At 44.7% G+C, this 24,464-nt stretch overlaps 1 protein-coding gene, 1 long non-coding RNA gene and 1 other non-coding gene across 5 annotated transcripts in view; 2 read left to right on the top strand and 1 right to left on the bottom strand.

Moving 5' to 3' along the window:
* LOC119947967 overlaps window positions 1-8,983 on the bottom strand; it is a 35,762-nt gene extending 26,779 nt beyond the window's left edge. For both annotated transcript variants that reach the window (XR_005456599.1, XR_005456600.1), the window contains exons 1-2: window positions 8,952-8,983; window positions 3,976-4,068 (exon numbers count right to left, since the gene is read on the bottom strand). This is a non-coding gene — a long non-coding RNA (uncharacterized LOC119947967). The remainder of the gene's footprint in view (window positions 1-3,975; window positions 4,069-8,951) is intronic.
* Window positions 1-24,464, top strand: part of GRAMD2B (GRAM domain containing 2B) — a 99,349-nt gene that overhangs the window by 2,947 nt on the left and 71,938 nt on the right. The window lies entirely within an intron of this gene.
* On the top strand, window positions 14,306-14,443 carry LOC119948467. Its single transcript, XR_005456860.1, has one exon. It is a non-coding gene; the product is annotated as a small nucleolar RNA SNORA7 (small nucleolar RNA).

Raw genomic sequence — 24,464 nt, 5'->3', positions numbered from 1 at the left:
CTTGCTATATTCATTCAATTGTATTTATTGAGTGCTTTCTGTGTGCAGAGCACTGTACTAAGCGCTTGGAAAGTACAATTCAGCAATAGAGAGAATCCCTGCCCACATCAGGCTTACACTATACATTAGCATTTCCAAAGGCCAAATTTAAAAAATGTAACCAGATGATTTTTCTTGAGCCAGAAGTAGAGATCGGAAGAGAGAGAGGAGTCCAGGATAATGTCAAGTTTGTGTGTCTGAGAGATGGGGAGGAGGGTAGGTGGAGGAGAGAATTTGGAAGGGAACTGAATGTGGCAAGCCATACATTTTAAAGCTGAGAAGCAGTGTGGCCTGGTGGATAGAGCATGGACTTGGCAGTCGGAAGGACCTGGGTTCTAATCCCAGCTCTGCCACTTGTCTTCCTTGTGACCTTGGGCAAGTCATTTAACTTCTCTGTGCTTCAGTTATCTCATCTGTTAAATGGGGATTAAGACTGTGAGCCCATGTGGGACAAGGACCGTGTCCAACCTGATTATATTGTATTCATTCATTCAATCGTATTTATTGAGTGCTTACTGTGTGCAGAACACTGTACTAAGCACTTGGAACGTACAATACAGCAATAGAGACAATCCCTGCCCACAATGGGCATCTACCCCAGTGCTTAGTACAGTTGCCTGGCAAATAGTAAATGCTTAACAAGCACCATTGAAAAGAGCTGGCATGGGCCCTTAAGTGGAAGCTCACCACCTCCTTTCTTGGTAGCCCATGCAGGAGCAGCCAGACCAATAAACAGAAGCAGGCCCCCTCACACCCTACTAAAGGGACTATTTCCCCCCAACCAGAAACATTCCCCCATTTCACAGATGAGGTAGCTGAAGCACAGAGAAATTAGTGACTTGCCCAAGGTCACATGGCAGACAAGAGGAAGAGTTGAAATTAGAACTCAAGTCCTTCTGACTCCCAAGCCCATGCTCTATCCACTAGGCCACTGTGGTGATGAGGATAGGAGCCATACCATCTCTTTACAACTCCCCAAGTGATTAGAGTAGTGTTCTGAGCTAGATTGGAATGCTCCAAGAGTGGACATTGACTCCCTGGTGATGACAGGTTTTCACCCCATCAGAAGCTACAGATAAGCTTGCTCTCGCCTTAATAGTCCTTTATTCTTTATCCTGGGCAAATTCCTCCAGGCCCTCCAGGTTTACTGCTACCCTCAACTTCGTGCCTGGGCATATCAAAGTAGAAAGCACAAAACTCAATGTAGCCAGAGCAAATGACAGCTCTGATAATGCGTCTAAAGTTCAATTTTGTAGAGTGAGTTCAGAGAGTTGAAATACAAACTCTTTGCCTAATATAAACTGGCTTAAAGATCAGTCAGTAAAAGCTTCAAACAGACATTCCCTTCCCTAATGTTCTTCACACACCTTGGGGCAAGGATAAAGGCTGGGAAATTCCTGGTGGATGGTGGGCAAATCCCTCAAATGTTCTGGGCTTGGTTTCCTCATCTGTGAAATGGGTATTTCCATTTACTCCACCCAGGTGTTCTAAATAGTCGTGGGTTGACCCATAAATTCCACTGGGTCCCTGATTGGGAGTTGTTTTGTTCTGACTAAGATTATAAAACTCAAAATGCTGGATAACTGCAGAGAGTAATGAGGTGACACTGACCAGGATAGTAGGCAACACTTTCCTTTCTTCACTTCCTGCCAGGGTTTTGCGGCGGGGTTTAATGGTATTTGTTAAGTGCTTTACTACGTGCTAGGCAGTGTACTAAGGACTGGGGTAGGAAAAAGATAATCAGGTTGGATATAGTCCATGTCCCACATGGGGCTCACAGTCTTAATCCCCATTTTATGGATGAGGTACCTGAGGCACAGAGAAGTGAAGTGACTTGCCCAAAATCACACAGCAGACAATTGGCCGAGCCAGGAGAAGAACCCAGATCCTTCTGACTCCCAGGCCTGTGATCTATCCACTAGACCATGTTGCTTCTTTTTGATCCTATGGACCACTCTCCTGACTGGGCCCAGACACGCAGCCCAAAGTTCTCAACCCTCCTGTCCAAAAGCTGTCTGAGTTTTCTCTTGAGAGAGCGAGCGGTGTCCTTGCCTTCCTCACTCTGTCCCTAGGGCCTAAATCTCTGTGGGGTCTTCTCTGTTTCCAACTGAGACCTCTATACCTCTTGCCTTCAGGACATCTCCAACTGGATGTCTGCCCAACACCTAAAACTCAACATGTCCAAGACTGAACTCCTTGTCTTCCCTCCCAAACCCTGCCCTCTCCCTGACTTTCCCATCACTGTTGACGGCACTACCATCCTTCCCGTCTCACAGGCCCGCAACCTTGGTGTCATCCTCGACTCCACTGTCTCGTTCACCCCTCACATCCAAGCCGTCACCAAAACCTGCCGGTCTCAGCTCTGCAACATTGCCAAGATCTGCCCTTTCCTCTCCATCCAAACTGCTACCCTGCTCGTTCAAGCTCTCATCCTATCCCATCTGGACTACTGAATCAGCCTTCTCTCTGATCTCCCATCCTCTTGTCTCTCCCCACTTCAATCCATACTTCATACCGCTGCCCGGATTGTCTTTGTCCAAAAACACTCTGGGCATGTTACTCCCCTCCTCAAAAATCTCCAGTGGCTACCAATCAACCTACGCATCAGGCAGAAACTCCTCACCCTCGGCTTCAAGGCTCTCCATCACCTCGTCCCCTCCTACCTCACCTCCCTTCTCTCCTTCTACAGCCCAGCCCACACCCTCCGCTCCTCTGCCACTAACCTCCTCACCGTGCCTCATTCTCGCCTGTCCCGCCGTCGACCCCCGGCCCACGTCATCCCCCGGCCTGGAATGTCCTCCCTCCCCACATCTGCCAAGCTAGCTCTCTTCCTCCCTTCAAGGCCCTACTGAGAGCTCACCTCCTCCAGGAGGCCTTCCCAGACTGAGCCCCCTCCTTCCTCTCCCCCTCCTCCCCCCGCCATCCCACCTGCCTTACCTCCTTCCCTTCCCCACAGCACCTGTATATATGTATATATGTTTGTACATACTTATTACTCTATTTATTTTACTTGTACATATCTATTCTATTTATTTTACTTTGTTAATATGTTTGGTTTTGTTCTCTGTCTCCCCCTTCTAGACTGTGAGCCCACTGTTGGGTAGGGACCATCTCTATGTGTTGCCAACTTGTGCTTCCCAAGCGCTTAGTACAGTGCTCTGCACACAGTAAGCGCTCAATAAATACGATTGATTGATTGAGGCCCTAGCCCCAGCTGAATGCTTCTACTTAAAGAAGGAACTCAAACCTGCTACCATAACTGACGTCATGGCCATTACCACCCTCACCTCACTGTTAATATCACTGATTTGAGGGCCTACAAAGTAGGTACTAAGTGGTGGGTAAAGTATAGGGAAAAATGGAATAAAACTCAACACCTACAAGGAGGTCACAATTTAGGAGACCATTCAACACAGTCAACAATTAAACAATAAAAATTATATGAGCAATTAGATAACTCTCTGGTGAGATGACTCAGACCAGTATGATAATTCCCTCTTCTTTTGTTTGCTTTTTTTTTAGCTTTTGTTTATCACTTACTATGTGCCAGGCACTGTACTAAGTGCTGGGGTAGATACAAGCTAATCATGTTGGACAGAGTCCATGTCTTACATGGAGCTCGCAGTCTTAATTCCCATTTTACAGATGAGGTAACTGAGGCACAGAGAAATGAAGTAACTTTCTCAAGGTCACAAAGCCCTCCTTTTGTTTCCTTTCAACCCCAGTCCATGATCAAAAGATTAGAAAAGTTACACTCTTCCCTCATGCACCCTCCACTCCTGCAATGACTGGCAGCCCCCAGGGATTCAGGCTTCTTCGGGGAGGGCTCCTACTTGCCATACATTTAACATTTCTGAAGGCCAAAAAGACATGGCATAACTGTAGAGTAACCAGATGCTTTTTCTCAAGCCAGAAGTAGGCCAAGGGTGGACTTACAGAGTTGGAGTCTCCAGGGTTGGGGCCTAGGGCAAGGAAGATTGAGGAATCTCCACCCTGAATGATCTTGTCCTGAAGAGTCTGAGCAGTCACCTAACAACAGGAGAAGGGAGGTTAAACCATATGACACTGAGTTACCTTCCAGTTCTGGAAGTCTTATGAGAAGTGGTACAGTAGGATGGACCCAGGAAAAACTCCTGGTTTTGGTTAATTAATCAATCAATAGTATTTATTGAGCACTTACTCTGCAGAGCACTGTGTTAAGCACTTGGAAAAGTACAATAAAGTTAGCTGAGAGGATTCCTGCCCTCAGGGAGCTTATAACTGAGCAGGGGAGACAGGTACTAAAATAAATTACAGGTAGAGGGAAGGGACAGAGTTTAAAGATATAAACCTAAGTGTCACAGGGGGCGAGAGGGGGTGAGCGCACCCAAGTGCCTAGGATGTACTGAAGTAGCTGTTGAAGGGGAAAATGGGTATTTTTGAAGTGGTCTGCCGGATGTGAAGAGGAAGGAAGTTCCTGGTAGAAGGGAGGGTGTGAGCAAGTGGGTCAATGGTGTGAGAGATGAGAACAGGACACAGAGAGTAGGTTGGCATGAGAAGAATCAATCAATCTTATTTATTGAGTGCATACTGTGTGCAAGGTACTGTACTAAGCTCTTGGGAGAGTACAATACAACAATATAGCAGACACATTCCATTCCCACAGTGAGCTTACAGAGGGGGAGACAGACGTTAATATAAATAAATAAATTATGGATCACTGACATCCACAGATTATCCTCTTTTACCCAAAAGTGCAAATTTCTTGTGCCAAATCTACTCAACAGAAGCATATTAGACCAGTTTTGTTTTATCTCCTTTCTTTTGCTCTTCAGCCATGGGGAGACACAAAGAGAGAGAAACAAACCAATGGTCTGTGTAGCCCCTGAACTGGGTCTGATCCAAGGAAGATGTTTTCCTCTTCTTTATGAAGAGGGTTCATCTTAATAAACAAAAGTAAATCTCATAAGAACTGATTTGGGGGGAATTTACTTTAAACCTCCTCTTTTCTTTGTCTCATCTTTTATGACACCCCCAGGCTCCGTCTCATCTCATCTTCATCTACAACTCCCCCACCCCCATTGGATAAGTGAAGATACCAAGCATTTATAGATTCAATTCACTCCCTCTGAAGGAAAGCAACCATGGAATAACAGAAAGACAAAAGTTGAAAACACTGAGGAATGAGAGGCAACACTCAACCACAACCACAAAATCAACAGCAGTGTCCTGTATTTACCTAGTGCTTTGTGGACAATTTGCAAATATGATCTCACCAATCCACACAGAATTCCTGTGAGGGACATAAAAAAGAATCATTCCCCTCATTTAGAAAAAGCTAGAAGGAAAATAATTGTCTGAGGTTTCATGCATTTATAAATGAATTTGAAAATGTATATGGGGAGGTTCTCTCTTACATGAATAAGATAATATGAAAGTATTTGGGGAAATAAAAGCACTGTATACATTGTTTTGCGGGGAGCATCATGGTCTAATGGAAAGAGCACAGCACTGGGAGCCAAGAGGCTTGAGTTCTAATTCTAACTCTGCCACTGGCCTGCTGTGTATCCTTGGGCAAATCACTTAACATCTCTGTACCTCAAATTTCTCATCTGTAAAATGGGAAAACTGTCCCGATACCAATCTCCCCCTACCATTAAGACTGTGAGGCCCCTGTGGGGCAGGGACTATGTCTGCAAATCTGTTTGGCACGTAGTAAGGAGTAAATAAATACCATAATTAATTACCCTGGTTGTTTATAAAGTCCATCAACCACTGAGTATTCTCTCTAAATTTCGAGTAGACCACATGACCACCTGGGTGGCAGTAGTGGCACAAGGGGTAGATGCTCTGCTGAATCATTCCTACCCTCTACCCATTTTTCCTTTAGACTGTAATCTCATTATGGGCAGGGAATGTACTGTATACCCAAGTGCTTAGTACAGTGTTCCACACAGAGTAAGTACTCAATAAATGCCATTGATTACATGATTGATTGATGCATGTAAATGTACACAAATGATTACTAAACCCAATAGCCCCATGGTTAAGTGTAGTTATTAATAATTCCTGGAGTACCATTTTCCAGTTCTGCTCCTTTAAATGGATTTTGGTTTATAAAACTGCCCCTTGAGTTTACTTCATTTCCGGATTATGCCTGAACTTTGCTTTTCCTCTTCCTCCTCCATCTCTTTCTCCTTCCCTGGAACCATTTCAGGGCCATAAATCTTTCCCAGGATAGGGTGAGAGACACAGAAGAAATAAAATAATATGAAACTCTAGCACATCCATTTTTCTGTTTAAGGTTTGGTGGGGGGAGGAGATTGAGCTTTGTAGATAAATTGAGGTTTGTGGATTATCTGGATTTTGATCTTTAGGATTTGGGATCGTTGTATGATTATCCATGCTCTCCCTGTCCCCCATTCCTGTGGATAATCAAGAGGTGGCTGTGTTCATTTCTAGGAGCCTAGATCCCAGTGGTGGCACAAAGTCAAGATGAATCACTCCTATCCTCTGCCCACCCATCCTTCTGCTCATGATGTTATTAAATTATCTAGGGTCATTGAGCTCTCAGATGGTCAAATCATTCTCTGCATAGAGGCAGGGAGCTGAATCAGACGATTTCTTGAAGGACTTTTTAGGTCTGGAATTTTAGGAATCCAGTTTCTAGTAAATAATCTTTTCCAAAATCTCTCTTCCCTTCATTTTCAAAGGAGTTCTGAGCTAAAAATCAAAGCCAAGTGTGCCATTTGGGAAGTATGTCTGTTATTGGTCAGGCTGTTTCTCTGTCTTTTATGGGAATGTGCTGAAGTTTCAAGGACCAAGTTTCATCCACCATTCCCGATGAGAGACTCTGTCACTTAGGAAGGTAGGCCTTCCTCTGTGATTGCCATAAAAAAGGACCAAAACAAAGATAACTCATCAACATTTTTTATTTTCAAAGGCAAATTTCAATTTGGCTTCTATTGTTCACTTTTTAAAATTAAAATAATAATGATGGTATGTGTTAAGCACTTACTATGTGCCAAGCACTGTTCTAAGCTCTGGGGTAGATACAAGGTTAATCCCCATTTTTCAGATGAGGTAACAGGCACAGAAGTTAAGTGACTTGCCCAACATCACACATCTGACAAATGGTGGAGCTGGGACTAGAGCCCATAACCTCCGACTCCCAAGTCCATGCTCTTTCCACTAAGCCAAAGCACATGGAACGTTCTCTTTTTTTAATGGTGTTTGTAATCAATCAGTGGCATTTATTGAGCTCTATGTTCAGAACACTGTACTAAGCACTTGGGAGTGAACAACAGAATATGATTGACTGACTGACTGGAAACAAAAGAAAGAGCCATCAAATGGCCTGCTTCTAGTATGGAGAGCCACAACCAGAGAGACCTGGTTGGAAATGTCTCATCTCCATCACCCTTGCCACTTTCCTCTTTGCTTTCAACCTGATCTCCATCCCCTGCCTGCCCTCCATATTTTTGTCTTCTAGCCAAATCCCCTTAGAAATCTAAGGAACGCCCACCAGAATAGAGATTCCCAGGGCTGACTGAAGTCACCCTTGGTTCACCCCGGAAATGGTGAGAATGCCCCCTTTCAAGGCCACCCAACCCAACAAAGAGCTGGAAGAAAACTAGGAGTCAAATGTCATTGCATCTCCCATCTCTGTCCAGTTGAAATTTACCAAATGGTGACCTTTTCAGAAAACAAGTCCCAATAAAGAGCTGCTGTTCAATTCTTATGGATTCCAAACTACTTCACAGGAAAGATGAGGGATATGATGCCACTGCCTTTCCTCATAAAGTTGGAATACTTGTTAGTCCTCACAGAAAAAAACTGCACAAGAGATACCAGTTAGGGGGTGAGCCAGAAGCCAAGTAAGTATTAATTTAAAATTGCATACCGGGCCTGAAAGTCTAGTAATGGCTAGCAAATGGGCCAGATTTGTGCTCATACTAGACAGGTCAGGAGTTCTGGTGTTTCCACCCCAGATTGGCCATTAGGCCAGTTAGTTTCAGGCCCAGGTGGGCTTCCTTAACCAAGGGAAAGAGGAGGGAATTAAGGTCGTGCAGCTGCACCCTCTTCCAAGCTACTTTTTTTTAACACATTGTCCACCTGGACAAAATCCATTGCACTAATTGTATTTCCTTGATGCAAAGAGAAGGGGGCATCTGGAGGGTGCAGCAGGATGGTGGCTGGGGGGAGAGGGGAACATGTGGGCAGTCTGTGATTGTGTCAAAAGTAGGGGACACTGACTGCATGCCACGGATGTCCCAAATGCACCAGCTGTCCCTGAGTCTAGTTTTATGGGGGTGTTCTTGCACCCTTGGGCCTTCCAGCCCTCCCAGAAGTTTGTTGGTTTGGAGAGAGCCCAGGGAATCCCATCTAGACCCTCTTACTTCCCACCAAAATCCCATTAAAGTCCCAAAGAATTTGAGGCAAGATAGCTTCCCCTAGATCATTTTTAAAGCATAGAACAGCGCCAGTACAGAAACTACCCTACTTGTGTAAATCTGAGGCATTTTTTTTGTTTTCTGTTTTTTTTCATATTCTCTCCTATTACTGTTGCTATTATCCCAAAGACCTATCTTTCAACCATGAATCACTATTCCAGATGCAAATTATAGCTTGCCTTTTGCCAACATGTTCAAAATCCTTTTCAGTCCTCCGTTCCAAGAAATGAGTGACCTCCTAACCTCACAGAGTAGTGACACTGGTAGTTTGCAACTCCCCAGTCAGAGTGCAGCCGTAGTTATGCTTGCTCTATGGAATGCTACTTCAAACATATTGAAATGCCTGTTCCCATTATACAGCAGAACACAGAACAAGAATAATGAACCTATGTTCCTCCCCACACAGCCCAAATCTTGCTTTCTGACCAGAATAATGTTGAGCTCTAAGAAATAAATAGAGAATGGTAGTGTTCAACTTACCCAGCACATGATGAGTTTCAAGAACAGGATTTTTGTGCTTGAGGAAAATTGTACTCTGCTGTTTAACCATGTTTGGAAATGTGATCCGCCCTGGTCTTGGCCAAACATCATGTGACCGGTATTTTTAAATAGTGCTGTTTGTTGAATTCATCAGCTGGTTGAATTTTATTACCCTACCTTGCAACTTTGAACTCTTACAAATATCTGCCTGGGAGATCTAGAGCAGGGCAAATGCTGTGCACAGTCTAAACCTGTGGGCCTGAAAGGAAGTGTCAAGCTATCTGGAAATTGAAGATGAAAGTACCCCTCTCATACTAGAATACATGGAAAACCAAAGCTGACTCGAGACTAGAACACACATCTGGAAGTGATTAGCTTGTCAGAGTTTGGTAATTAATTGTGGCATTTACACACATGTTAAGCACTTACTCTTCTCCCACTCCCTTCTCTGTCACCCTTATGCATGGACTTGCACCCTTTATTCACTTCTCCCTCAGCTCCGCAGCATTTACATACATATCTGCAATGCATTTATTTATATTAATGTCTGCACCTCCCCCTGCCCCAGACTGTAAGCTCATTGTTGGGCAGGGAATGTATCTACCAATTCTGTTAGGTTATACTCTCCCAAGCACTTAATACAGTGCTCTCCCTACAGTAAGCACTCCATAAATATGACTGATCAATTACTGTGTGCCAACTACTGTTCTAACCACTGGGAGAAATACAAGATAATCAAGTCCCTGTCACAGAGGGTTCCCAGTCTCAGTAGGAAAGGGAGCAGGTATTGAATCCCCATTTTACAGACGAAGTAACTGAGTCAAAGAGAAGTTAAATGCCTTGACCAAGGCCACACAGCAGGCATGTGGCAGAGCTTGGATTAGAACCCAGGTTGTTTGGTTCCCAGGCCCATGCTCTTTCCACTAGGCCACGCTTCTCCTCCTGGTAACATTGCAATAAGTCTATTCAGATCCCTTTTAAAAAAAATCTTTGCTGGTTGCTATTTGTCAATGGTGGGATGTAATCATCTGTGATGGAAGCAAAGTGCTTTTGCTTTAGAGGCAGAAGTAATAATAATAATAATGATAAAAATAATTGGAGTGTTTGTAAAACACTTACAAATCCTGTACTAAGCACTGTGGTAGATACAAGATAATCAGTTCAGACACAGTCCTTGTCCCACATGGGGCTCACAGTCTAAGCAGGAGGGAGAACAGGTATTGAATCCCCATTTTAGATGATGAGGAAACAGAAGCACAGAGAAGTTAACTGACTTAACCGAAGTCCCACCGAAGGCAGGCAAAGCAGCATGGCCTAGTGGATAGATCCCAGGCCTGGGAGTCAGAAGGACCTGAGTTCTAATACTGGCTCTGCCACTTGTCTGTTGTGTGAACTTGGGCAAGTCATTTCACTTTTCTGAGCTTCAGTTGCCTCATTTGTAAAATGGGAATTAAGACTGTGAGTCCCATGTATTGAACAGTTTGTGTAAGCTCACTGTGGGGAGGGAATGTGTCTGTTTATTGTTATATTGTACTCTCCCAAGCACTTAGTACAGTGCTGTGCACCCAGTAAGTGCTAAATAAATACAATTGAATGAATGAATGAACGAATACCCCAGTGCCTAGAAAACTGCATCCCTGCTCTAGATTGTAAGCTCGTTGTGGGCAGGGAATGTGTCTGTTATATTGTTATATTGTACTCTCCCAAGTGCTTAATACAGTGCTCTGCTCAGAGTAATTCTCAATAAATACAATTGACTGACTGCTTGACACATAGTAAGTGTTTAACAAATACCATCAACATCAAGTGGCCAAACTGGATTGGAACCAGGGTCTTCTGACACACAGGCCAATGCTCTTTCCACCAGGCCAGGTGTAAGATCATCAGTTGAGAGCACAGGCCTCAGAGGGGCTGGGTTCCAATGCCAGTTCTGCCACTCTGCTTCTCCAAATGTCAGGGTGATTATTCTTGGGCTCTATGATGATAAAACTCCTACACAGTTTGAAGTCTAGAAAGAACACAGTGGAGTTCTCCTAACATACCAAAGATGTGATCTCTGCTTTTATCCATACAAAGAGCACCACTGTGAATCTGGAAAGTTCTGGAAAGATCAATTAGTTATTTATTATTTCTAAGTATACTAGAATGGAATGTTTCTGTCTTGAGTGATGCATTTGTTCAAATCAAAATCATCAATTTCTGACTAAAACGCCCTTCTAGCTGTTCTGTCGATTTGAAAATCCAATAATAATCCATGGGTCTATCAGCACTTTTTCTTCCACCTTAGGGGAAAAAAAAGCATTGCCACTGCCTATGGACTGTTTGAACTGGATTAAATTTTCATTTTGAGTGCTCCAACCCTAATCCAAATCACTTTCCTCTCTCCCCACCCCCAGATAGGGGTGAGGAAAGAAGAAAAGCAGTATGGCCTACTGGAAAGAGCATGGGCCTGGGCATTAGATGACCTGCGTTTTAATGCTAGCTCCCCTATTTACCTGCTGTGTAATCTTGGACAAAGTACTTTGCTTGTCAGTGCCTCAGTTTCCTCATCTGCAAAATGAGAATTCAGTACCTGTTCTCTTACTTAGACTGTGTATGGGACAGGGACTGTGCCCAACCTGATCATCTTGTACGTCTCCCAGCATTTAGTATGGTGCTTGTTATATGGTAAGGCTGGAAAAAAATCCACTATTCTTACTATTATCATAAGGGAGCCGACATCATTTGATGTTCTGGGGAGGCAGATGGGAGGACTGGGTAAAGGGGCCTGAAAGATGTTTCTAGATACCAGGTTGGTTTGGAGGGAGCTAAGGGGATCTGGCCTAATCCTCCTCAAACTGGAATCAGTCAATCAGTGGTATTTATTGAGTACTTACTATGTGCACTGTACTAAGCACTTGGGAAAGTACACTCTAACAGAGTTGCCACTGAGGAGCTTACAGTGTAGAGGGAAGAGCCTCTGGCCCACCAGATGAGCCTGGGGCATGCCCAGGGAATTCAAGTGCTATCTGATTCCCTCTGGAAAATGTACTGAGAGTTCCATATAGAACGCCAAATACCCGGGTCAGAAAGTTCCTTGGTCTCTTACGAGGTCCTCTGGATCGGGGCCAAGCCTGAGACTGGGTCAAGGCTAACCCACTGGGGCTGCTCTGTGTCCCTTCATAGTCTGAGCCACATCCCTAATATTGTTTCCCAGCCAACTTAAGAGTGGGAGTGCCCTTCTACCCTTTAGTCTGGTGTTCATTCAGCTGTCATTGTGTGATAGCTTGGGCCATGCAGTTATTGCAGGATTCTCCACCCTCTCCCAACAACAGCTTCCTTCTTCTGTTCTGAACTTATGGATCGATGTGCAGATATTGATCCCAGAGTGACTCTTTGTGGAGCAGGACACTGATTCCCACAGACCGGCCTAGCACCTTGCAAGAGCTGAGGAGAAGAGGAGAAAGTGGCCTTCCTCAGGAATAGATGGAGAAAAGAGCGTCTCTTCCTCTGGAGGTAGTCAATAGCCAAGGAGAATGAGTTGAGCTTAGTCTGGAAACAAAATCAATAATCAATTGACCTATGGTATTTATTGGGTGCTCACTGTGTTCAAAGCACTGTACTAAGCACTTGGGAGAGTACAATACAACAGAATTGGTAAACCACTTTAGTGAAATATACTGTATCGCCCTGGGGTTTAAGAAGCCAAAGACTTAATAAATTTCCACACAAGCAAATAAAAAACCACAATTCAGTGACAGCATTAAGTTCTGTGTGGCCCCAAATTGTGCTTGCTTAGTTGGCCATTTCACTCTGAAAAGTGATCCATAAATCATCCACATGTCTTCTGTTTGTATCTCAGCAATACTGATATTAGCATATGACATTTCCTGGGTGCCTTCCTTGAAGACTTTTGATGATGCTCATAGCTGGATGAGTTGGAAGATTTTCTCAATGGATTGGAATCACATTCTGACTCCAGTTTTCAGATTCCATGTTGCAACCACAAGCATTATTACATAGAGTAGTTTAAGCAAGAGTGAACCCTCCACCCAACCCTGCTTCCTTCTGAGACAACGATGGGGAAATGATCAGATAGAACACCTTTAACTCAGACTCGTTGGACTATTCCACCATGGAGTAGCTTCAGAAGCTTAGTGAGCTTCTCAGGACAGCTGAATTTTGCTTAGCAATTTCCAGAGCCTCCGGTTGATTGATGGGGTGAAATGCCTTTGTATGGTTTGTGAAAACAGTATAGATTGCTGTTGCTCTCTGAATTTTTCCTCCCTTGTGCTGCAAAGATCACATCTGCTATGCTGGGTTTTGGCCTGGACCCACAGTTGTGATTAGTGCATGGTTTAATGCTCTCCTCTACACTGTCAGTTCCAAGTGGGCAGAGAATGTGTCTGTTGAATTGTTATACTGTACTCTCTCAAGGGCTTAGTACAGTGCTCTGCACACAGTAAGTGCTCAATAAATATGACTGATGGACTGACTATCCTTCAGTAGATAGTACAGGAGGAGTCTTGATGTTGGAAAGCCCCATTAATTTCCACAGTCAGCTCCCTCCTCTTCCCTGAAGCTGGTGATCATGGTGGCCTCCCTGAAGTCTTTTTTATGGTATTTGTTAAGCACTTAATATGTGCCAGACACTGTACTAAGCATTACTGTACTAAGCATTGCAAAAACTCCTCACCCTCGGCTTCAAGGCTCTCCATCATCTCGCCCCCTCCAACCTCACCTCCCTTCTCTCCTTCTACAGCCCCCAGCCCGCACCCTCTGCTCCTCTGCCGCTAATCTCCTCACCATGCCTCGTTCTCGCCTGTCCCGCCATTGACCCCCAGCCCACGTCATCCCGCTGGCCTGGAATGCCCTCCCTTCACACATCCGCCAAGGTAGCTCTCTTCCTCCCTTCAAGGCCCTACTGAGAGCTCACCTCCTCCAGGAGGCCTTCCCAGACTGAGCCCCCTCCTTCCTCTCCCTCTCCTCCCCCTCCCCATCCCCCCCACTTACCTCCTTCCCCTCCCCACAGCACCTGTATATATGTATATATGTTTGTATGTACTAATTACTCTATTTTATTTGTACATATTTATTCTATTTATTTTATTTTGTTAATATGTTTTGTTTTGTTCTCTGTCTTCCCCTTCTAGACTCTGAGCCCACTGTTGGGTAGGGACCATCTCTATATGTTGCCAACTTGTACTTCCCAAGCGCTTAGTACAGTGCTCTGCACACAGTAAGCGCTCAATAAATACAATTGAATGAATGAATGAATTAGGGTAGACATGAGCTAGTCAGGTTGGACACAGTCCATGTCCCACTTGGGGCTCACTGTCTTAATCCCCATTTTGTAGATGAGGTTACTGAGGCCCACTCTCTCAGGATAGCACCTGAAGAGTTCCCAGTACTCTACCAGTCTCAATTAGGGGAGGGAGAGTCAAGCAGAGGCATTCCCATTCCATTCCTAGCTTGGACAGTGGCTAGCATGTGGAAGGCAATCTGCTACAAGTCAAAACTCACCTGTGCTGGGCAGCAGTAGCATAGGAGAGAGTTAAGGGAAAAGACTCAAGTTTACTGTGCGGAAAAAAAGCAATGGTAAACCACTTCATATTTTTACCAAGAAAACTCTATTGATTCACTTCCAGAATGATTGCAGATGGAGGTGGGCCATTCTGGGAGAGATGTATCCATGGAGTCGCTATGGGTCAGAGATGACTCGACCACATAAGACAAGACAATGAGGCCCAGAGAAGTTAAACCACTTGCCCAAGGTCACACAACAGACAAGTGGCAGAGCTGGGATTACAACCCAGTTCATATGCCTCCCAGTCCCATGTTCTTTCCACTAGGCCACACTGCTTCATTTGCACTGTTGCATTTCTTTGAGGAATAGGCCTTGTTTTGGTTTAAGTCTTAGGCCCCCTCTTGGCTTTCGATTTCTAAAAGAATGCCATCAGATCCGGTTGCTTGGCCATTTTTCATGGTTTTGACTGTGGAAGCTGCTTCTTTAAAAGTCAAAGCTAGAGTTAGACCTCTGTACTTTTGCCACTTTTCTAAGCTTCAAAGGACCTCCTCTTCAGTGGTGGAGGACATGTTCAGGAGTTCGCTTGGTATTTTTATCATCTAGATAAAATTATCTTTGTCCGTGGCAAGTGCACAGCCATCTGCACTCTTCAGTCATCCAGAGGTTCAGGGATGGGGCTGTGTAGCTTCTTTAATAATGAGTCATAGTCTTGAGCTGGTGACCATCAGGATATCCCTGGATCTTTTCAGCTTGTGGCATCCTTCCACTGACTATGCATATTTCTGAGCTTAATCCACCTGTCCTGTCACAAGTGTTTGTCAACCCCTTCTTGTTACAGTCATAAGGAGCTGCAAGGCGTTGTCGATGCATTTCTTGCTTTGCTGCTAGTAGTTTTTTTTTTTTTAATCTGAGTCATTTATATCAAACCAGTCTTGCTGGTCTCTCCTTGCCATACCCACAGTCTTGATGGCCCTTGATCGACAGTTTCTCTAAAAAGACACCAGTACTAATTCATGTTGATACTTGTAGCCAAGCTCTGTGTTTCAAAAGGGCTTCTTTCAGTTATCTTCATTCTCCAGGAGGTTTTATTTAGCGGCGTGATGGTTTGGATGCTATTTTCTTAATGCATCAGTTGTACTGCCAGCAAGAAGGTGGAGAGTAATGAGCCTTTTGTATTTGTTTTTATTTTGTTTTCTTCCTCGCCCACCACCTAAATTGCTGGGGTTGTGGCCTTTCCTCTGGTAAATAGCAAAGATTCCAATGGTTCCAATGGCAGAAGTGAGTGATACATTCTACAGTGATGTGTGAAGCGATTGAGAACATAGCAGTGTCTAATGCAGAAGGGGGAAAAGAGAGTTGCTCTCTGGCCAACTGTCTTAGGATGTTGCCGTTGGACCCTGGAGAACCAGGTGAGGTTGTGGATGGGTTAGTCCATTCCATCATCAGTACTGGAAACCCCACAACGTTCCTCCAAACAAAAAACAAAAATTCTATGCACTTAGGTGACCTGCGATATCAGTAGTTTGCCAAAGAGGCAACAGTGGTGTTTGGTGAAACCATGAGTAACTGAGCATCCCTGTTTAGGAACATACTGCTCACCCAGGTGGAGAAAGGGCTAGAAAAGCTGTCTCACTATAAGACTGTGTCTGGTGCTCTTTAATTTTGCAGTGCAATGACAGATAGAAAACTAATGAATAGAAAGGAAAGGATCATTGTATCATGGAGCAAACCGGTGTCCCCAAATAAGGACAGAACTCAGTGCTCATGAACTAGCCAGATATGGAGTCCACCTCATGGCAGTGAGTGAAACTAGGCTACCTGATGAAGGACAGCTCGCAGACACTATTCATTCATTCAATCATATTTATTGAGCATTTACTATGTGCCAAGCATTGTACTAAGCATTTGGGAGAGTACAATACAACAACAAGCACGTGGCTTAGTGGAAAGTGCCGAGGTTTGAGAGTCAGAGGTCATGGGTTCTAATCCCAGCTCTGCCACTTATCAGCTGTGTGACTTTGGGCAAGTCACTTCACTTCTCTGTACCTCAGTTACCTCATCTGTAAAATGGGGATTAAACTGTGAGTCCCACGTGGGACAACCTGATTACCTTGTATCTACCCCAGCGCTTAGAACAGTGCTTGGCATATAGTAAGTGCTTAACAAATTCCGTTATTATTATTATTATTATTATTATTAACAAACAGACACATTCCCTGCCCACAATGAGCTCACAGCCTAGAAGGAGAGACAGACATTAATATACATATACGTACATACATACATAAATAACAGATGTGCTGTGAGAATGGGAGGGAGGATGAATGAAAGGAGCAAGTCAGGGTCATGCAGAAGGGAGTGGGAGAAGAGGAGAGGAGAGGAGAGCTTAGTCAGGGAAGACTTCTTGGAGGAGGTGTGCCTTCAATAAGGCTTTGAAGTGGGAGAGAGCAGTTATCTGTCCGATATGAGGAGGGAGGGTGTTCCAGTCCAGAGGTAGGATGTGGGGGACAGGTTGGCGTCAAGATAGACAAGATCGAGGTACAGTGAGAAGGTTAGCATTAGAGGAATGAAGTGTGCAGCCTGGGTTGAATTAGGAGAGTAGTGAGGTGAGGTAGGAGAGGGCAAGGTGATGGACTGCTTTGAAGGTGAGGAGGTTTTGTTTCATGTGGAAGTGGATGGGAAACCACTGGAGTTTCTTGAGGAGTGGGGAAACACGGTCTGAACATTTTTGAAGGAAAATGATCCGGGCAGCAGAGTGGAGTATGGACTGGAGTGGGGAGAGACAGGAGGCAGAGAGGTCAGCAAGGAGGCTGATACAATAATCAAGGCGGGATAGGATAAGTGCTTGCATTACTGTGGTAGCAGTTTGGATGGAAAGGAAGGGGTGGATTTTAGCGATGTTGTGAAGGTAGAACTGACAGGATTTAGTGATGGTTTGAATATGTGGGTTGAATGAGAGAGAAGAGTCAAGGATAATGCCAAGGCTACAGGCTTGTGAGACAGGAAGGATGGTGGTGATGGGAAAGTGAATGGGACAATGGGGTTTGGGTGGGAATATAAGAATTTCAGTTTTAGCTATATTAAGTGTGAGGTGACTGGAGGACATCCAAGTAGAGATGTCTTGAAGGCAGGAGGAAATGTGAGACTGCAGAGAGGGAGAGAGATCAGGGCTGAAGATGTAGATTTGGGTATCATCAACATAGAGGTGGTAGCTGAAGTTGTGTGAGCAAATGAATTCTCCAAGGGAGTGGGTGAAGATGGAGAATAGGGGTTGAGACACCCACAGGTAGGGGTTGAGAGGCAGAGGAGGAGCCCGTGAAGGAGACTGGGAATGAGTGGCCAGAGAGATAGGAGGAGAACCAGGAGAGTTGAACCAGTATGTCACAAACTTGTACTTCCCAAGCGCTTAGTACAGTGCTCTGCACACAGTAAGCACTCAATAAATACGATTGAATGAATGAATGAATGAATGAGAGGACACTGTCAGTGAAGCCGAGGTTGGATATGTTTCCAGGAGAAGGGGGTGGTCGACATCGTCAAAGGCAGCTGAGCGGTCAAGGAGGATTAGGATGGAGTAGAGGCCATTGGATTTGGCAAGGTCACTGGTGACCTTTGAGAGGGTGGTTTCTGTGCAGTGAAGGGGACAGAAGCCAGATTGGAGGGGGTCAAGGAGAAAATTGGAGGAGAGGAACTTGAGGCAGCAGTTGTAGACAGCTCACTCAAGGAAGTTGGAGAGGAATAGTAAGAGGGATATGGGGCGACAACTGGAGGGACCCGTGGGGTCAAGGGCGAGTTTCTTTTTTTTTTGGAAAGGGAGATATGGGCATGTTTAAAAGCAGTAGCGAAGAAGCTATTGGAAAGTGAACAGCTGAAGATGGCAGTTAAGGAGGGAAGAAGGGAGGGGACAAGTGTTTTGTTGAGGTGCAAAGGAATGGGGTCCGGATGCACAGGTGGAGGGGGTGGATTTTGAGAGAAGGCAGGAGATTTCCTCTAAAGATACTGCTGGGAAAGGTGGGAGAATTGAAAAGGGGGCAGGAGAGGGGAGGTACTGGAGAGGGGCAAGGGAGATTTTCAGGAGATCACGCCTGATAGTGTCCATTTTGTTGATGAAGTAGGTGGCCAGGTCATTGGGGAGAAGGGATGACTCCGCAGCTCCCAGCTGGGGGAATCCAACAAATTCTCAGCTGCCATTAGCGAGTCATTAAAGCGTCTGCAGGAGTGAATGGGCAAGTCGCACTATCGAGTCCTTAGTCGTTGATAGGGGACTGTTGATACTTGTTGATTCCTTAGTGAGTCGCTGTCCTGCTTCTTTGGGTGGGGGGAGCCTGGATCCTTGCCTCGATTTTGGTCGACGGGCTCAGCGTCCCTTCCTTCCCTCCAAGGCAGAGATCCCAGGCCCCCTGCTGTCATTTCATAATTCATAATCAGGTTGGACACAGTCACTATCCCATATGGGACTTCCACTCTAGGTAGGGGGGAGAACAGGTATTGAATCCCCATTTTACAGACACTCAGACACCAATGCTGAATACATCTTCGCGAGAGGTTTACCCTCTTAGAAGCAACATCACTCATGTGTTCCATTTGCAATCGGGCAGTCCTTGGTCTCTAACCTGTCAAATCTGCCCAGAGGCAATAGAATAATAATAAAAAGAAGAATTGCGCTATTTGCTAAGAGCTTACTATGTGTCAAGCACTGTTCATAGCGCTGGGATAGATACAAGATAATCAGATCCCACATGGGGCTCACAGTCTAGGAGGGAGAAGAGGTATTGAATCCCTATTTTGCAGATGAGGGAACTGAGGCACAGAGAAGTTAAGTGACTCACCCAAGGTCACATAGCAGGCAAGTGGTGGAGTCGGTATTAGAACCCATGATCTTTCCACTAGGCAATGCCGCTTAAATCATAATAATAATAATAGCATTTGTTAACACTTAACTCTATGTGCCAAACACTAAACTAATACTGGGGTAGATACAAGATACAAGATAATCAGGTCGGACACAGTCACTGTCCCATATGGGGCCTCCAGTCTAGTTAGGAGGGAGAACAGGTATTGAATCCCCATTTTACAGATGAAGAAACTGTTAAAACTGAACTGAAAACCAAAACTGAAAGCCCAGAGAAGTTAAGGGACTTGCCCCAGGTCCCACAACAGGCAAGTGGCAGAGCTGGAATTAGAACCCAGGCCCGGGCTCTCGATTTCTAATCCTATGCCTGGCATAGTGAAAAGAGCATGTATCTGTGTCCGGAGACCCAGGTTCTAGTCACAGCTCCTCCACTTGCCTGCTGGGTGACCTTTGTCAAGTCAGTAAACTTACCTGTGTTCCTGTTTTCCTCATATGTAAAATAGGAACTCAGTAGTTATACTCCCCCCCCCACTTAGACTGTGGGACAGGGACTGTGTGTGCCCTATTTATTTTATATCTACCCCAGTGCTTAGTTCAGGAGTTAGCACAAAGTAAGCCCTTAACAAATTTCACAATCATCATCATCATTATTGTTATTATTGTGTCTGCCTCTAAAACAAAAGCACTGTGCTTCAATCTTCGATGACTATGTCCTAACATTGACAAACAAGAAAAAAAAAGAGAAACTGAATAGAGTCATTGCAGTGGTACCAAATTCTGACAAGCTAATCATCATGGGAGATAATCATGTACAGGTGGGCGATGATGCTGAAACATAGAAGAGTCATCGGACCCCATGGGATTGGAGAGCTAAATATATGTGGTCTACTTCTGCTTAGTGATTGCGCCAAACATCAGCTCATAATCACAGATCTTTTTTTCTGCCTCTCAAATGAGAGAAGAACATCACTGATGCACACAAAGACTAAGTACTGACATCTCAGAGACTATATCATCCAAAAGCAGAACTTCAAATAGGGAAGCAGTGTCGCCTAAGGGAAAGAACACAGGTCTGAGAGTCAGAGGACCTGGGTTTTAATCCTGACTCCACCATTTGTCTGCTGTGTGACCTTGGGCAAGTCACTTAAATTTTCTGTGCCTCGGTTACCTCTTCTTGAAAATGGGGATGGAGACTATGAGCCCTATGTGGGACAGGGACAGTGTCCAACCTGATTGTCTTTGATCTATCCCAGTGATAGATGCCTGGCACATAGTAAGCACTTAATAAAGGCCATTAAAAAAAAAGAGAGATCCCCAAATCACTACAGCCAAGGGAGGTCCTGAGTGCTGAAAGGTCTATGCTATTTCACTAGTCACTGAAGTGTTTATTACAATTCAGAATAGTAGGACAGAAAACCGCCAAGCTGTCCTCATGAAATCAAGACAGCAACTCTGTGAGAATGCTCCCTCATGGGTGCCTTCTAATTGGCACATATCTGACACCTGCAAGCTCACCCCTCTTCCCTCTAGTATTTCATCTCTCATTGCTGTTGGCTAGAGCAGCAAAGGAGAGGGGCATAGGGATGCATATGCCAGAATACTAGAGGTGGTCTGTGTTGAGTTGCGTTTTTTTCTTAATGGTATTTGTTAAGCCCTTACTACATGCCAGACACTGTACTCACCTCCTCCAGGAGGCCTTCCCAGACTGAGCCCCCCCTTTTCCTCTGCTCTTCCTCCCCTCCCTATCTCCCCTACTCCCTCCCTCTGCTCTACCCCCTTCCCTGCCCCAGAGCACTTGTGTATATTTGTACATATTTATTACTCTATTTTATTAATGATGTGTATATATCTATAATTCAATTTATCTATTTTGATGCTATTGATGCCTGTCTACTTGTTTTGTTGTCTGTCTCTCCGTTCTAGACTGTGAGCCCGTTGGTGGGTAGGGATTGTCTCTATATGTTGCTGAAATGTACTTTCCAAGTACTTAGTACAGTGCTCTGCACACAGTAAGAGCTCAATAAATACGATTGAATGAATGAATGAATGAATGAATGAATGGAGGGGGAGATACAAAATAATCATGTTGAACACAGTCCCTGTCTCAGGGCTCACAGTTTTAATTCCCATTTTACAGATGAGGTAACTGAGACACAGAGGAAGTGAAGTGACTTACCCAAGGTCAAACAACAGACAAGTGGCATAGCTGGGATTAGAACCCATTCCTCTGGCTCCCCAGGCCCATTCATTCAATTGTATTTATTGAGCACTTACTGTGTGCAGAGCACTGTACTAAGTGCTTGTGCTCTTTCTACTAGATGCACTGCTTCTCTGTTACTATACTTTTAGGAGTTAGGAAAATTCTGAAAAGGGTAGGAAGTGCAGGAGCAGGATGTGTCTTTCCCATTAGACTAGAAACTCCTCAAGGATAGGGAATCCCCTCTCTTCCTTCTATGGATAAGCCCAACCACCCAATACAGTGCTTTACATAAGGATTGATTTGTGGCTCTTCTATGAACCATTTCTATGTTTTCCACACCCCTCTTTAATAATAATAATGGTATTTGTTAAACACTATGTGCAAAGCACTGTTCTAAGTGCTGGGGAGATTACAACCATCATCATCATCATCATCAATCATATTTATTGAACGCTTACTGTATGCAGAGCACTGTACTAAGCGCTTGGGAAGTACAAGTTGGCAACATATAGAGACAGTCCCTACCCAACAGTGGGCTCATAGTCTAAAAGGGGGAGACAGAGAACAAAACCAAACATCCTAACAAAATAAAATAAATAGAATAGATATGTACAAGTAAAATAAATAGAGTAATAAATATGTACAAACATATATACATATATACAGGTGCTGTGGGGAAGGGAAGGAGGTAAGATGGGGGATGGAGAGGGGGACGAGGGGGAGAGGAAGGAAGGGGCTCAGTCTGGGAAGGCCTCCTGGAGGAGGTGAGCTCTCAGTAGGGCCTTGAAGGGAGGAAGAGAGCTAGCTTGGCGGATGGGCAGAGGGAGGGCATTCCAGGCCAGGGGGATGACGTGGGCCGGGTTTGATTACAAAGTGATCAGGTTGTCCCATGGGGGGCTCACAGTTTTAATCCCCATTTTACAGATGAGGTAACTGAGGCCCAGAGAAGTTAAGTAATAATAATAATGATGGCATTTGTTAAGCGCTTACTATGTGCAAAGCACTGTTCTAAGCGCTGGGGGGGGGAATACAAGGTGATCAGATTGTCCCGCATGGGGCTCACAGTTATCATCCCCATTTTACAGATGAGGTAACTGAGGCTCCGAGAAGTTAAGTGACTTGCCCAAGGTCACACAGCAGACATGTGGTGGAGCCGGGGTTCGAACCCATGACCTCTGGCTCCAAAGCCCGTGCTCTTTCCACTGAGCCACGCTGCTTCTTTAGTTGGAATATTTCAAGAAGAAATAAAACAGTACCTATATACCAAATTAGTGATGGAAATAGAGGCCTATATAAAGGGAGAAAATAGATCCCATATATCATATTTGGACTGTAAACTCTCTAAACTGTAAACTCCTTGTGGGCAGGGGTCATTCTGTCAACTCTTTTATATTATACTTTCCCAAGTTGCTAGTACAGTGTTCTGTACACAGTAAGCACTTGATAAATAGGATTGATTGATCAGGTGTAATTCTGTTTGGCATGGCATCTTACATTTTCAGATTGTTCGAGAAGAAGCATTGTAAATACAAACTAATCCACAATTATAAGGGTAAGAAACAGAAGAGAGCATACCAGTGTTCCGGCATCCAAAGTTCCTCTGAGCTCAGTCCAGGGAGTGGGAGTGGGAATTACTTCGGCAGAAGATAGCTCCATCCTGGCCCAGGAACATAAAATGCTACTTTCCCAGGGCCACCGAACCCCCACGGTCAGAACAGGGGAGAGTGACAAGGATATTCTCTTAGGGTCTTTGTGTCACTCAAGGAGATGGGAGAAGGGGGTGGGAATAGCAGTTCCTTAATTTGGCAGGGAAGGCCTCTTGGAGGAATGTGTTTTTAATAAGGTTTTGAAGGTGGGGCGAGTGATCATCTGTTGGATATGAAGAGGGAGGGCATTCCAAACCAGAGTCAGGACACAGGCGAGTGATCAGCAGTGAGATAGATGATATCGAGGTACAGTGAGTAGGTTGGCATTAGAGGAGCAAAGTATGCGGGCTGGATTGTGGTAGGAGAGTTGCGAGGTGAGGTAGGAGGGGGCAAGGTGATTGAATGCTTTAAGCCAATGAGAAGGAGTTTCTGTTTGATGCAGAGGTGGATGGGCAACTATTTGAGGTTCTTGACTAAGCCCTCATTTCTTCTTTTCCCACTCCCTTCTGTGTCACCCCTGCACTTGAATTCACACCCTTTATTCACCCTTCCCTCAGCCCCACAGCACTTAGGAACAAATCCATAATTAATTTATTTATATTAATATCTATCTCCCGCTCTAGACTGTAAGCTACTTATGGTCAGGGAACATGTCTACCAACTCTGTTGTATTCTCTCAAGTGCTTAGTACAGTACTCTACACACAGTAAGTGCTCAATAAATATGATTGGTTGATTGATTAATCTGCCCCTTAAACCACCTCTGTTCCCCAATTCACCTCCTGGCAATACCGGAGTCCAACAGATAGGAGGAAGGGAAGGGAGCGGAGCATTAATTCCCATCTCAGTCCATAGCTGCTCTGCAATGTGTAAATAGCCCTTCTCCCTTCCTTGTTATGTTAAACCCCAAGTCCTGGCTACCCCTCATCTAAATCTGCCCCACTCCAAGAAAAAAAAACAACTAATCAAACATTTAAAAGCCTGCCTTTCAATATTAGCATCTCTGAGACTGAATGAACAGCTTCTATGTAGAAAACTATACTGTGTTCTGCTTATATGCAGGGCCCTATTTGGGGCATCTACTGTGTGCAGACCACTATTTTGAGCATGTACTATGTGAAGAGCACCGGATTATCTTCCTGAAGCATCAAAACCCACAGCTCTCCTCTCATCAAAACACTCGACAGACTTCCTGTGACTCTTCATATCAAACTGAGAAACAGCATGGCCTAGTAGAGCGAGCACAAGCTTGGGAGTCAAAAAGACCTGGGTTCTAATGCCAGCTCTGCCACTTAACTGCTGTGTGACCT

Source organism: Tachyglossus aculeatus, chromosome X4, assembly GCF_015852505.1.
Source record: "Tachyglossus aculeatus isolate mTacAcu1 chromosome X4, mTacAcu1.pri, whole genome shotgun sequence".
NCBI classification, from domain to species: Eukaryota; Metazoa; Chordata; class Mammalia; order Monotremata; family Tachyglossidae; genus Tachyglossus; species Tachyglossus aculeatus.
The sequence above is the reverse complement of the archived record's forward strand: the minus strand, read 5'-3'. Positions and strand labels throughout refer to the sequence as shown.